This window comes from Schistocerca americana, chromosome 1, assembly GCF_021461395.2.
Source record: "Schistocerca americana isolate TAMUIC-IGC-003095 chromosome 1, iqSchAmer2.1, whole genome shotgun sequence".
NCBI classification, from domain to species: domain Eukaryota; kingdom Metazoa; phylum Arthropoda; class Insecta; order Orthoptera; family Acrididae; genus Schistocerca; species Schistocerca americana.
This window is the reverse complement of record NC_060119.1, coordinates 991282496-991295738: the sequence shown is the minus strand read 5'-3', so window position 1 is coordinate 991295738 and position 13243 is coordinate 991282496. Positions and strand designations below refer to the sequence as shown.

General features: G+C 45.1%; 1 long non-coding RNA gene across 1 annotated transcript in view; it reads left to right on the top strand.

The window, feature by feature from the left end:
* Positions 1-13243, top strand: part of LOC124548590 — a 533556-nt gene that overhangs the window by 123035 nt on the left and 397278 nt on the right. Inside the window, exon 2 of the long non-coding RNA XR_006967708.1 lies at positions 571-610. This is a non-coding gene — a long non-coding RNA (uncharacterized LOC124548590). The remainder of the gene's footprint in view (positions 1-570; positions 611-13243) is intronic.

Below are 13243 nucleotides of genomic sequence, written 5' to 3'. Positions count from 1 at the left end.
AGTTATCGGAAATTTCAAAAGTGAGACACGATTCTAGGACACAGCGTATTCAGCAGCAGAATTTAACATTCAGTTACCTCCACCTGTGACCTTATTATGTAGCTCAGAGTACCGCGCCGGATTAGCCGAGCGGTTTAAGGCGCTGCAGTCATGGCCTGTGCGGCTGGTCCCGGCGGAGGTTCGAGTCCTCCCTCGGTCGTGGGTGTGTGTGTGTTTGTCCTTAGGATAATTTAGGTTAAGTAGTGTGTAAGCTTAGGGACTGATGACCTTAGCACTTAAGTCCCATAAGATTTCCCACACGTTTGAACATTTGTAGCTCAGATCACATGTCACGGAACTGTTTCCAACGGTGTGAAAAGAGTAATGTTTGCATCAATCGTTAAAAGTAATTCAGAGTACTACGAACCTGATCTCTCATCTATTATATTTGGTAAATTTAGGAAACATTTTATGATCTCATACGTAATATCTCACTTTGTATGAATTGATTTTCATAGCAACCAATATAATCTGCGTAACCATCGACTGTGAAAAACTCTTCTTCTAACGAATATTAATTTTTGTTTGCAGATTGAACGAGGAAAACCACTTCGTCTCATCAAAGTCTGAGGTAAGTGGTGAGTTGTGTTATGGAGAACACAGCTTTGCAAAGTGTCACTGTGTGGGGAAGAATCATTCCCTGTTCATTAGAACACGCGAACTCCTGCGACGTTATAGCACAGTGATCTTTACAGGTAAGAGAAATACAATTTGCATTTTATCATCCGAAACTCTGAATACTGTTTCAGCTTGTTCTCTTACGTAAACGAAAATTTAATTTCCTAACCAGCTAGCCTGTGGGAGCACTGCTTATAACGTATCCTGCCCGCAGCGGAAACGAAACTGTACTAATTTTAAGTTTCTTCTTGAAACCGGCAGTCAGTTGTTTATAATACTGCAATTTAGCTCAAAGACTATGCTACACCGTTCCGACACTGTCCCTCCCTCAGCATATTTGCAATTGTCAAAATATCTTGTTGTTATGTAACTACCTTTCCGCAGAAGATTTTAATTTAGATATCAGTTATATTTGCAGTATTAGAATAATTTAATTAAAGGCTGCGACGTAACATATGGTTCTGACTTTATCCTAGTTCGTAACACTTGCCTATTTCATGATAGTTTTGCTTCTACAGCATACACCTCTACCTTACCTGCGGAGCTTCCTGCAAATTACACCTTTAAGCTTCATGCTAACGACCGAACTCCAAATCTCATGTGAAGTAAACTAAATTTGTATTGTATCCAGAAAATCTAGCAAGAGAATTATGTCTTAAAAGTTAAGAAAGCACACGGTTACCTCCCTCAATTTTTGTTACGTATGTAAAAAACAAAACAGAAAAGATTGATACTGATACTTAGATTCCGTAAATCACTATTTAAGTAGATAATTACACTCCTGGAAATGGAAAAAAAGAACACATTGACACCGGTGTGTCAGACCCACCATACTTGCTCCGGACACTGCGAGAGGGCTGTACAAGCAATGATCACACGCACGGCACAGCGGACACACCAGGAACCGCGGTGTTGGCCGTCGAATGGCGCTAGCTGCGCAGCATTTGTGCACCGCCGCCGTCAGTGTCAGCCAGTTTGCCGTGGCATACGGAGCTCCATCGCAGTCTTTAACACTGGTAGCATGCCGCGACAGCGTGGACGTGAACCGTATGTGCAGCTGACGGACTTTGAGCGAGGGCGTATAGTGGGCATGCGGGAGGCCGGGTGGACGTACCGCCGAACTGCTCAACACGTGGGGCGTGAGGTCTCCACAGTACATCGATGTTGTCGCCAGTGGTCGGCGGAAGGTGCACGTGCTCGTCGACCTGGGACCGGACCGCGGCGACGCACGGATGCACGCCAAGACCGTAGGATCCTACGCAGTGCCGTAGGGGACCGCACCGCCACTTCCCAGCAAATTTGGGACACTGTTGCTTCTGGGGTATCGGCGAGGACCATTCGCAACCGTCTCCATGAAGCTGGGCTACGGTCCCGCACACCGTTAGGCCGTCTTCCGCTCACGCCCCAACATCGTGCAGCCCGCCTCCAGTGGTGTCGCGACAGGCGTGAATGGAGGGACGAATGGAGACGTGTCGTCTTCAGCGATGAGAGTCGCTTCTGCCTTGGTGCCAATGATGGTCGTATGCGTGTTTGGCGCCGTGCAGGTGAGCGCCACAATCAGGACTGCATACGACCGAGGCACACAGGGCCAACACCCGGCATCATGGTGTGGGGAGCGATCTCCTACACTGGCCGTACACCACTGGTGATCGTCGAGGGGACACTGAATAGTGCACGGTACATCCAAACCGTCATCGAACCCATCGTTCTACCATTCCTAGACCGGCAAGGGAACTTGCTGTTCCAACAGGACAATGCACGTCCGCATGTATCCCGTGCCACCCAACGTGCTCTAGAAGGTGTAAGTCAACTACCCTGGCCAGCAAGATCTCCGGATCTGTCCCCCATTGAGCATGTTTGGGACTGGATGAAGCGTCGTCTCACGCGGTCTGCACGTCCAGCACGATCGTTGGTCCAACTGAGGCGCCAGGTGGAAATGGCATGGCAAGCCGTTCCACAGGACTACATCCAGCATCTCTACGATCGTCTCCATGGGAGAATAGCAGCCTGCATTGGTGCGAAAGGTGGATATACACTGTACTAGTGCCGACATTGTGCATGCTCTGTTGCCTGTGTCTATGTGCCTGTTGTTCTGTCAGTGTGATCATGTGATGTATCTGACCCCAGGAATGTGTCAATACAGTTTCCCCTTCCTGGGACAATGAATTCACGGTGTTCTTATTTCAATTTCCAGTAGTGTAGTTATCTGCCACCAAACATTTGCATAAAGTATTCACCTGCATATTATAGTTGCTTCCTCACATAGCTGTTTTTAATATGAGCAATGGAAAGTCATATACAGCAAGGACGAATTCATGATGATAGGACCAGGTTGTACAAATAACAAGCTGGTAACAGGGAGCGAAATAAGTTTTAGGACCGTTACTTTGGATCAGTGCTTGTACGAGTCTGTCACCTAGGACAATGAAATTAATGACATTTACATATCTTTAATTTCCGAAGGGCAGGAGAACAACAAAATATAAAATTACAGTACATCCCACAGAACCTGTGTCTACATGAGCTGCAGTTGCTCCAAGTGAGATCACAGAGGGCCCTTGGATGGCTCAAGCAACAACTTACCAAATAGCATACACGTATAAATGAATAATACTTTTTCTAGAGTCTGCGTGGATTTGAAACTGTCGCTCTTCCTACTAGTATACTCTCTAAGAGGGTAACATTAGGTTGTCAGCTGGGCGGTCAAAAGTCTATAATGTTTAATAACTTACTTCAGGCTTTTCTCCACCAGATTTGCCATCATAGGCTGTCTCCGTTCTCCCGGGTGCCTCTAATTTTGCTAGGCTGCATAAATAATATTTCGGAGTTGCAAAACCTAGTGACGACGGCTATGCGCTGGTTGGTGTCATACGGCCATCAGACAACCAGGCTGCTCCTGTATCTGCTGCGGCGTTCATTGTATCAAGAATGTGTGACGTAATCCTCGGAATCCTGAGAAGCACGAGAAATAAAATCTTGGTTCTCGACAATGTGGAATTAAGCAAGTAACAAATCCACACCCACGCTAAATATTTCAAAATTAGTGAACACAAAACTTTATGGAACGAATCTGCACTGGTGTTTAAAGTGTCTTCCTCCACCTACTACTTTACCTTACTTACAAGGTGTTGTTAGGGCCCAGAGGACAGCACGTCAGAAAAGGAACAAAGATCCAGCAAGAAAACAGGTAGAAAGTGTACTGGACTGCGAAAAATATGCAAAATAGAAACAGTGAATGCTCTAAGAACAGGAAGTGTAATGTAGAGCAGCCGGACATACAAGTGGCGTTGTGGTTAAGTAGACAGTTAACTGCTGTCTGTCATAACAAAATTGAGAGAACGGTTCAACAATGAGCCTGAACGGGAGTCGTAGAACGTCGGCCGTGAAAAAATGCAGTGAACAACAACGAACAGAAGGAGACACGAAAAAAATGGTTACGGTGTAGAACTTCCATGGGGGTGAGCCATGTTCGAATCTCCCTCGTGCCATTTTTTTTTTTTTTTTCTGGACTGTTCGCTTTATTCAAATTTGTGTCTGTGTCGTGGTGTAGCGTCCGTTTGCAACAGCGAATTGTAAGTTGATTCTGTAGAACTACCCTATTAACAGACGAAGAAATTGGCTTTCGAATGGGAACCGCTAACGTTCGTTGACAAGTCAACCGAATCCTTCACCGGAAAACATGTTAGTGTTCATACACGCCATTAGTGACAGTACGTGTGTCATTCGGTAGGAATCTCTTATCGACGCACCAAATTTCTGTGACTGTTAAGTGAGTGGGATATACCTCCTTGACGGCCGCGGTGGCCGTGCGGTTCTAGGCACTTCAGTCCGGAACCGCGTGACTGCTACGGTCGCAGTTCGAATCCTGCCTCGGGTATGGATGTGTGTGATGTCCTTAGGTTAGTTAGGTTTAAGTAGTTCGAAGTTCTAGGGAACTGATGACCTCAGATGTTGAGTCCCATAGTTCTCAAAGCCATTTTATGCCTCCTTGCCCGAAATAGGTGTTCGTATGATTGTGATCACTCCCAAGGAAATGATGAATACATAATAGTTTGTCACATAAATTGCAACAAATGAACGCAACAGTTTCCCAATCACATAGTTTCTCTGTGCTCTGCCAAAGCAAATGTTTTTCACGGTTTCGAAGTTGCCTTCCATTTTGGAAGTCTTGACTCCTGAATTCCTTTGTTGTAACACAGTTCACACCCGTTTATTTGTTGTTTTCATTTCTGTGAGACATTTGTGTGGTATATCGCCTGCTGTCACTATTCATCACATTTCCTTGCGACGGTAACATATTCTTACCGTGTGACTCATATTCTATGACCAACGTATAATATTAAAACTGCAAGGACTACAGAAAAAGAACAAACATTTAAAGTAGAGGACGAACAGTTCATAATGTTGTGGGAAAAAATAAATGGTAGGAGTGAGTTTTCAAAAGGGCTAGCCCGCATGGCAGTCCAACTCCATGACCACTCACCCACGATGCCGCTGCTATTGTAGGCTGCTCTTTATCCCACTTCTGCTTCTTAGACGGTTTACTGCTTCTCTTTTGCTTTTTTCAACTGTTCAGTACGCCGTTTTCCTGTTTTCATGCTTGGTCTGTGTGCAGTTTCTGACGGGCTGTCCACTGGGCTATATTACCACTAAATCTGAGTCTGGTTCGATGGGGAGTTTCTCTTCTGTGGGGTTCGATGGGGAGTTTCTCTTCGGTGGGGTTCGATAGGGAGTTTCTCTTCTCAGCCACAAATACGTAACTGTTCGACATGTAAACTAACATGAACAGGCCTTAATGGCTCAACGGTATGGACCGGTCGCCGTGTAATCCTCAGCTCTCAAGGGGCCATCGAGATACACAGGCCCTGCTACGAACTTGTCACAGTAGTCAGCTTGTCCGCCATATTTCGTGAACGCTTGGATCCGTGCAAAGCCCAAGGGAAATATTTAATTAGGAATATACCCTCTGAAGCTCTTAATTTTGTCCTGTGCTATCGAGATCTTGCATGTGTCTAAAAATCCAGTCAATAATTATTAAACTCTTCTTAATTAGTTACTCCCTCTCCACTAAGGACGGCTGCTGACAGTTGTAAGACCTGTAGTGTAACGTGCTGTGACGATCAGGCCAAGGCCTGTATTCTTCGTGGGCCTCACAAACCTTAGGCGTCACCGGATGCGGAAACGTTGGGGCATGTGGTCAGCACACCATTCTGCAGGCCGTTGTCGGTTTTAGCGATCGGTGCCGATACCTCTCAATCAAGCAGGTCTTCAATTTGCATCACATGGGCTGAGTGCAACCCGCTTGCCAACAGTGCTCGGCAGACCCGGACGGTAACCCATCCAAGAGGTAGCCAAGCCCGACAGTGGTTAACTTCGGTCACCTGACGGGATCTGGTGTTACCACTGTGGCATCAACCAACGTTGTACCCACTTTTATTTCAGATAAACGTAGCGCTATAGTGAAACTCTCTCTCTCTCTCTCTCTCTCTCTGTGTGTGTGTGTGTGTGTGTGTGTGTGTGAGAGAGAGAGAGAGAGAGAGAGAGAGAGAGAGAGTACAGCGTTATTTTTTCAAGGACAGGACGCATTACAGTACACAGCAAAACATCCTTTGTTTATCAAACTGTGGAATCGTGATGTCAGCACTTATCCATCGTTTCTTAATAAGGAATGTTGGCCTCCTAATTGTATTATAACGCTGAGATGAACAAGTTACGTTGGTCGCCATCATTGGTTATCCGTGTCCCACCGTTACACCGATATTACGACTGCGTTTTCTGTGCGAGACTCAAAGTGAAGTCCTCTCCATAAAAGTGAACATTAGTCAAAATCTAGTCGATTTCATGACGAACATTGCTGCCCAAGACATCTCAAAGTGAACAGAGAAAACGTAATTTCAATTCCTGCTTTCGTTGTGCAATTTTTCAGTGCTTGATATTCTTCGACAAAGAACTTTTACAAATCAGCAATTACGCCATTAAAGTGTTATTGATGTGTCGATAAGTTTTGGTTTATTTGGGTGCTATATGAAGTGGCTGTATCTCAACATATGTCAGACTGTTCAGAAACTTTAACCCTGCAATGCTCTGGACGATCTCCAGAAGCTAGTGATTCTATGTCGATGATTTTACGAGGAGTGTGCTACAGGTTACAGTTAAACCTCAGTAATTGAGGTGATTTGGACCTATTAGACCTCGAATTCGGGAGAACACGAATTACGGGGGACCTTTCATTTAAAAATTGATTCAGATCTTGACGTTCACAATATTATTAAACCAAACAGTTTTATTTGATCAGTTAACGTATTCCTTAGAGTTTGTTTTAGAAATATAATGTTCTACTCAAACGCCGCGCGGGATTAGCTGAGCGGTCTAGGGCGCTGCAGTCATGGACAGTGCAGCTCGTCCCGGCGGAGGTTCGAGACCTCCCTCGGGCATGGGTGTGTGTGTTTGTCTTTAGGATAATTAAGGCTAAGTAGGGTGTAAGCTTAGGGACTGATGACCTTAGCAGTTAAGTCCCATAAGACTTCCCACACATTTCATTTCCAGATACTCCAACAATAGCCTGTAAACATATATGAATTACATAAGCTATTGTACAACTGTTACTAATGCACATACTTTATTCTCGGAAAAAGGTTCAGTAGCTCTTTTTATTGTTTTTTGAATTTATGTTCTTAGCATCGTAGTTCAATCATCTTCGTAGAAGAGCAACGTCAGGTAGTGTGTCTTCTGTTGCTCCATGTAGCACAGCTCTAATTATAATGCCACCGTTTTATCACCATAATTCATTTCGCTAATATCAACATCTGTCAGTCACTTCAGACTCATCGACTTGAAACAACGACATTTGCATTTTCTGTTGTGTGCAACGTTACGCCAGAAAGATGTCGAACAAGATATAACAACTGTTCGTTTTCCGTTTCTTGTGATAGAGTGTCATTGATGCTTACATTTTTCTTCTCTCTCGTTATGTTCCTCTAAGAGAATTTCGCAAGAGGTTCTTAGTGTTTCTAATTGTAAATGATCCCCAGCATCGGCAGCCCAATAGACAACATCCTCCGAAGTTAATTTTTTTCCATGACAGCTTCCATATGAAGCTCAATTTCTGTGGGCACAGAAATGATTGCGAAAACTTACGCCGATAGATTTTTTTCAAACATGCCAGCGTTCTTTGGTCCATTGCTTGGACGAGGCTAGTAGTATTGGGAGTTAAGATATTGTGTAAAATGTCTCCACTATTTAGTTTCGGGATGACGTCCTGCGTTGTCTAGAGTAAGGATTAACTCGCGTAGATTTTTGCTTGTTAAATATTTCTGTTTTGTTTGTAGCTTTAATGTGTCACCACTCCTTTCAACTAGTCTTTATACACATCTAGTAAGGCCGACAACTGTATACTTCTGAACGCTCTTGGTCTGGGAGACTTACTAATTAACAACGGCGGCAATTTTGATCTGCGGAGGCATTGCTGCAAACTAGGATCATTAATCTGTCTTTAGCTTCGTTATAACCTGGAGCGGAAGCTTCATTTCTAGCTACTAGTGTTTTACTTGAAGCTTTCTATAACTGAGTCGTGTATCATCACAACTATAAACTTAAAGATTTTCCTGATTTCCTACAGGTTTTTAAAAAATTCTTTATTGGATCACTTTGACAGTTCCGTTGTCAGTGAATAAGTTCTCACCGCAGATTTTAAGCTGGCACACCCCTGATATTCTGTTCCACGTATCGAGCAACTTGTCTCACGTCTTCCATCTCGGACGGAAGTCAAAAGTTCTGTGATTTTGTTGGAAAAGTGTGTCTATAGATAAGCAACGTCACTGAATTCTCTATATACAAAACTGGTTGATTGTCTGTAGACAAGGGTTACATAAAAAAAATTTCTCAACATTATATTGTAGTGTGTAGAAGGCCTATTTATGAGTGGTTGGAGCCCGGAGCTGTGTACCAAACGGCCAAACGGCAGGGTCATCTGCCCCATCCTCTTAGGGAAGGATAGGAAGCGGAAACGTGATTCATTCGGCCAAAGGACACGTTACCATGGCCCATAGTCCAGTGATCCAGAGTCCACCGCAAACTCTTAATTGGTGATGTCGTTTGGTCAACGTGGAGCAAGTCGAGGTCGACTCCTACAGAGGTCCATTTTCTGAAATATGTACTGAACGATGCGCTCGGAACACTCGCGCCTGCACCAGCACAGTACTCTGTCAGACCTGCCGCAGATCGCAACCTGTCATGATTTACCGGACATTCTGTGATGAGGTGTGGACCTCCTGCGCCTTGTCGCCGATTGGTGGCTTCAATCCTTCACGCTAGCAGCACAACGCCTTAATCGTTTCCAAGACGCCAAGCCGTAACAATCTGCCCTTTGTCAAAGTCGATGATGTCAGTCGACTACTTCATATGCCACCCGTATTGTCGTAAGAATGATACATCATTCGTTTTATTTACCTCCCATACCGCGTCAAATGGTCAAATATCTTTTGCCAAGCTACAATCTTCAAACCACTCTCTTTAATGAGTTCCAGCAAACAGGACATATAATGAGTCCCCTTCAGGAGACATTGTGCTGACGCCGTGTAACACCATCCCTAGCATAGTGAGTCAACAAGGTGACAAAGACACTGAGAGGGTTTCTTCAGCTATGTCATACGCAAGTCTCGCATTGATGACTGAATCCTATATAGCTAGCAGATTATGGAGATAGAGAGTTCTGTGTTTCGGCCTTTGTTCAGAAATGTCTCATACATTATCTGTGATATTGAGATCGAGGACTGAGCTGTCAAGCCTGGGATAGACAGGATGCCTGAGTGTTTGTCAAATCAGGAAAATGTGTGTGCAGTCCTGTGCACACAGGTCTTCATTTAGTGGCTTGGTTTTATTTTCTTTTAGGCCACAAAAACTACTAGGGCATATGCGTCAATGTCAGAACCGTAGAACACGAAAACAAAGATTTAAAAACGGCTACACGTTAAGCCCAAAAGACGGAAGGAAAGACAGCTAAAAAAAGAGATTTTGAGATAGGTCCATAAAATACGCCATGGAGAAACGGAGGTCCTGAACTAAGGATTAAATGTCCTTCGCTATATTGCTACGACTGGTAAAAATTAAAACGCGGTCGACAGCCCGCTCGCAGTTCGCTAAAAAGGATGATAACTCAGACGGGAAACATAAATGAGTACGTAAGTGGTTAAAAAAAGGAGCATTCCGTCAGGAAATTGCAAACTATCAAGGGCTGAGGACAATGAGCACAAAGTGGTGGGGGATCACCACTAAAAAGACCTGCCCAATACGCGACCCAGCTAAAATGATCGCCTCACGGCAAGATGACCGAGGGGAAGTTGTCCAAACCGCTGGGAGAGGCTTAATTCCCCGGAGCCTGCTCCCATGAAGGGAGGACCAGTGGTGATGGCAAAGGGACACCACCTGCTGACAGATGGTAACAGAGAGATCGTCGGAGGGCATGGAAGTACTAACGCGCCAAGATACGAGGACTGCAGCCTTGGCAGCAGCAGCAGCAGACCAACGTGACCAGGAATGCAGATAAACATCACAGTAGATCCATCAATAGTGAGCAAGTGACAGCTTTCCTGGACGCTTTGTACTAAGGGACAGAGGCTCTGTAGGACACTCAGAGAGTCCGAGCAAATGACGAATTGAGAAGCCTGTGTCGCCGGCTGTACTGCATGGCCTGATATAGGGCGCTCTGCTGTAAATACTGAGCAGTGTTCCGGAATCCCATACCGAAAATCGTTGGTGCCAATGACGAAGGCACACCCGACACCTCGGTCAGTCTGATAGCCATCACTGTACACAAAAGTAGTATCGCGAACTTCCGTGCGAAGGTCGTGAAATTTATGGCGACAGATCAAAGCCGGAGTGGTGTCCTAAGGGCGGGTTCACACTGAGCGCGCCGCGCCGCGCTGCTGCACCCCGCGCACACCTGTGACAGAGAGGAGTGCGCCGTCGGCGCCAGCGCGGTTCGCCGTCCACACTGAGCGCGCAGAGCCGTCTTGCGCAGCGCGGCGCGGCGCGGCGCGGCGCGCTCTGTGTGGACCCGCCTTTAGGAAGCGAATGAACGCCAGGACGAATAAGGGCCGCCGCACGAGACCAAGGTGGTTCACGTACATCGCGAAAGTGGCAAGTGGCGTGAAGTTGAGCAGCCGGATCAAGAGCCGAAAGCGAACTCCGTAATAGAAGGGGGACGCGACGCATACTGGTGATAAAAAAGGTGTCATCGAAGAAGGAAGCATGGATGGTTGGCCAGGCATGACAGACAAACGCATGCGGATCTGCTGAGGAGAAAGTCATGGCGTTATGATGGCGGTAGTTCGGCAGCTTCTGCATACAGACTCTTTACCGGGCTGGGGTAAAAGGCGCCGGTGGCCAAACGGATGCCATGATGGTGGATAGTACTGAGGCGGCGTAAGAGGGACGGAGGTGCAGATGCATAAACGAAACACCCGTAGTCTAGTTTCTATCGGACAGGGGACCGGTACAAACGAAAGACGGCGGTCCGATCCACTCCCCAGGAAGTACCGCTCAGGACACGTAGGTAGGACATAGAAGGACCGCGTACAGCTGGCGGCCAGGTAAGGCACATGGGAAGACCAAAAACTCTCCTATCGAGCATGAGCCCCAGGAATTTCTTAATTTCAACGAACGGAAGAGCAAAAAGGCAAAGATTTAATGAAGGTAGAAGAAACCAACTGCGCCGGTAGAAATTCATACAAACGGTATACAAAAGCCATTGCCGATGCTCCATGATTAAAGACGACCGAGACATTGCTGAGGATGCTGCTACAGGAGACAATGCCATGGAGAACTGGAAAAGATCGCAAAAACGTCAACGAAAAAGGATCCAGGGATGCCCTGAGGGAGACGGGCCATCAGAGGGTGAATAGCGATAGCAAAGAGGACGACGCTCAGGACAGGGCCATGAGGGACACCGTTTCCCTGGATACATGTGTCCGACAAGGCAGAATGTACCACGAAAACTCGGTCTTTTAAAAATTCCTGACAGAAATTGAGTATGCGGCTACGGAAGCGCCACGTATATAGCGTACGGAGCATACCAGTCTTCCTTGATGTATTGGGAGTGTCCACAATATACTCTCATGTAGACGTGTAAAAAAGGGCCACAATTGGTCACGAAAATGTTGTAATTCATATCAAAGTTCATGTGCATGATAACCGGAATATGTGGGACTAAGTCATGGTAGGAAAATCAACACAAAACGTTACAGAACCAACTCAGGCCTGAACTAAACTCTCCTCACACTAACGGGCTAATAGTCTCACTGGCCCAACCCTGCATTCGACTCCATACATCTTTTGAAAAAAGAAAGTCAAAAGAGTGACTCGTCATACCAAACTACACTTCACTAATTACTGTCCAGCAAGTATGTTCTTTGGCCCATTTTCGAGGTACCCGAACCCAAGATACCCTTCCATGCGGTTCCCCATCGAAATGTTCATTCGTAAGCTGACTGAGATGAGGTTATATTCAATGTTCAGTTTCTTTCTTGTTTAAATCTGAATGCCATTGACAGAGCACGATACTGGACTGCGGTCCCGGTCTGCATCTTATCACCACCAATGCTCTTACACGATGATAACTGGTGCGAGTGGTACGTGATTCCTTGTAGAAAAATTCGACAGTCCGCACTGTACATCACCAAGTCGAATAATTTAAATCTTGTTGTGGACATGGAAACGTCCAAACGTGCTAGCTTCTTTCTGCCATTACACCGCATCTCTTCTCCTACTTACTGCTTTGATATCACAATGCCTATTGCCATGTGAAAACCATTACTCTGCTATCACTTACGTCAACAGTGATGGTCACATGACAGGCTTATATTAGCTCTACAGTATCTATAGCACTCTGTGGGAACTACTGTATTCTTTTGGGGAGCCGAGTAAGCTTCGATTTCAGATTACGTAAGACTCAGGAAAATATGTTACTTAAAGTGTAAATGAATTGAATTTATTCCTTACTTATAGACTTTAAAAAAGTGGATCATTTTCAAAATTTTTTGGGGCCTATTCAGCTATACATCGCCTCTTCAGCTATACATCACCCTTAACCCTACATCCCCCACACCCTTCCCACCAAGTCATGAATCATAAGTTTCGATTTTTGAAAACTAGCGCTGAAATTTACAATGAGAGATCATTTTTCACAAAAACCCATTCTGAAATTCAGGTTTTTGAAACAAAACATCTTATAATCAAGGCAACAAAACCACAAGATTTAATATTTGGTAAAAATTTTCTAAAGCCATTGTCGCATAAAAATTTGTTTATTTACGAACAAACGGTTTCGACACACACTTCTGTCATCTTCCGGTCTTAAAAATTTTATATTAGAAAAGGGTTCATTTTGAGTTGGACCTCATGCCATCATGTAGGTAAAATGTGGCGTATTATATAAATATTTATCTTAAATAAAACATTTAAAATCAAAGAGCATCTTGTACACATGGGCCATGTCCATGTCTGCAGTACTCAACAGATAATTGTCACGTCATAAAGAATACAACCATCTGCCGAGCGCCACGTGTTTGGACATGGCAAGTGAACAATG